Source organism: Lynx rufus, unplaced genomic scaffold (assembly GCF_022079265.1).
Source record: "Lynx rufus isolate CCGP_SWC_20201006 ecotype Redwood Valley unplaced genomic scaffold, mLynRuf1.p SCAF_21, whole genome shotgun sequence".
NCBI classification, from domain to species: Eukaryota; Metazoa; Chordata; class Mammalia; order Carnivora; family Felidae; genus Lynx; species Lynx rufus.
The window spans coordinates 16,679,448-16,681,966 of NW_025814836.1; positions in this window are offsets into that span (position 1 = coordinate 16,679,448).

A 2,519-nucleotide genomic window follows, 5' to 3' on the forward strand; every position below is an offset into this window, starting at 1 on the left:
GGCAGAGAGGCGGGCGCTGCCTGTCCCTGAGCCGGGGGGGTGGGGTGGGGGGAGCGGCTGCAGGGAGACCGGGGCCGTCGGGGGGAGGGAGGGCATCCTCCCGGGGGGGGGGGAGGGGTCAGGAGCCGAGGCGGCCGCTGGCCAGTGGACTGTGGACGGTCACCTCACAGCTGCCCTGGGCCGTCTGCCGGCAAGGGCTGGGGCAGGGGGGCGGCCTCCCCCCCCACTCTGCCCCCAACGCGTCATTGTCATCGGCGGGGAGGCCGCGAGAGGTTGTGGTGACCGGTGCTGTGATGTTTGTGACAATAGAGCTGTGTGAGAGGGGGAGCCGCTCCCCTCCACCGCCCCGCAGTGTGAATGTGCAAAACAGAGCCCCTCGGGCCGAAGCCCCCCACCCCGCCCCGCCAGAGACACTGGGATCGATCAGAGTCGAGCTCCTCCGCCCCCTCCACCCCGCAATGCACTGAAACAGGCCCAGCTGACTGCTGCCCACGCCCGCCACACGCACACACACACACACGAGCACACTCGCGCACACTAAGCTGAGGGGCTGAGGCATCTGAGAGGCTGGACCCCCTCCCCAGGCAGGGCCTCCTTTCCCCCTGGGCCTTAGGACGACCCCCGGGAATCGTGACCCTTTGAGAGGTTGTGCCCACCTGGTGCCTTCCTGCCCGCCCGTGGCCTCCCTGTGAGCCGAGGAGACCGTGTGCAGTGTGGCCGCTGTGCCCCTGCTTTGGTTCCCAGGCCCCCTGCCTGACAGCCTGCAGCTGACGCCACTCGTGGGCTCAGGTGCCCTCCTCTGGTTCCTTCCCTCCCCGTCCCCCATTCTCCACCGTGCTTAGGAGGTCTCGTCCTCATTTCTAAATGTCTAAACAGAACTCTCCCCGCCCCCACCTCGATTTCTGTTCCCTTCTCTCCAGCAGGTGGCAAGAGCCTCCTGGGTGGGGGAGCGTGGGCTGCAGGGCGTGGGCAGGAGGCGCAGTGGACGGGGCCAGCTGGCCTGCCCTGATTCTCTTCGTCCTCCTCACCTGCTCCCCCGGAGCCCTGCTCCCCGCCCGTCCACCCAGGTCTGCGTGCTGGGGAGAGGAGCGGGGTCTGCCGGTCAGGGTCAGACGCTCCCTGCCCCGAGCGTCCCTGGATGGTCTCGTCCCTCTAGTCCCCTCCCTTAAGCCCATGGCCGCACAAACCAGGAGAGGCTTGCCTCCGAGAGCCCCGGCGCCCACCTCCTGTCAGCCCAGGCCGCCGATCCGAGGAGCCCCGAACCGGTCCCGCCTCTGCTGCTGTTCCGGAGAACCCAGGGACCGGGACCGACACCGGGCTGGGCTCCACGCCCGAGGGTGCGGTGCCCGCGGCGGGCGGTTCCCGCAGCCCCGCACTGTCCGGCCCCTCTGCTGTTCCCCAGGGACCTCTCATACACTGGCCCGGGAGGCTCCCCGCCTCCTCCCCAAGAGGTCCCCTCTCTCTGCCCAACCCCGGGCAGGGCAGGCGGGTGGGAGGCACGGCCCCGGCCCGCCCTGCTGGTCTTTAGATGGTCCCTATGTCGGAAGTAAAAAGTGAAGCACTTTATTTTGGTTGTGTTTGATCGCGTTCTGCTTGGAAGTGGGGACCCCTCACTGCGTCCTTGTGTCTGCGACCTGTGTAGAGTGTCACCGCATGTACATATTGTAAATTATTTATTAACGGCTAAATGCAAGTAAAGTTTGGGTTTTTTTTGTTTTGTTATTTCCTTTTGGACTGCGTATTGGAGTTTGCTTTCTGAATAGACTGGATCCTTTGCAGGGGTGGAGAGTGGGGCACACTGCTGGGCGTCCCCTCACCGTGCGGACATTTGGGTGGGGCTTAGCGCGTATGTGCGCATGCGCTTACGCGGCAGTCGTGCATGCTTGTGGAGGGGAGAACAGTTTAACACAGGATCCCTACTTCTCTAAAATTACTTTTTCTTCTTACGGGGCATGAGGCGTCCCAAGTTTTCTTGCCCTGGTAAGGCTGGAACAGTGTTGGAGACAGATGGCCACGTGGCAGAGGAACATGAAGGGGGTGGGGGGCGCGACGTTGGGTGGGCTGGCCTCAGATCCAGGGTGACGCCCTCTCGGCCGCCACCCTCCCTGCAGGTGCCCTACTCACATAGCCCAGGTACGCAGTGATGGCTCCACAGAGGGGACCGAGGCTTGCTTGGGGGACCAGGTTCACCCCTGGCTGTCATCACATTTCATCTCTTAAAACTACCCAATGAATCAGGAACAAATTCATGCCCATTTCACAGACAAAGAAACAGAGACTCCAGAGAAATGGATCGACTTGCCTAGGGTCCTTAGCGAGGGCAGGGCCACGACGTATAGACCTAGGTCCGTTTTGCCCCGTGTCTGCTCTTAACGCCAAATATGAGGCACGATAGCAGCACTGTTAAGCTAGGCCACATCCTGGGCTCTCCACTTTCCTGGCCCTGTGACCTTGAGCAAGTCACTTCACCTCTCTGAGCCTTTGTTTCCGCCTCTGTGAAGTGGGGAGTATCTATCACA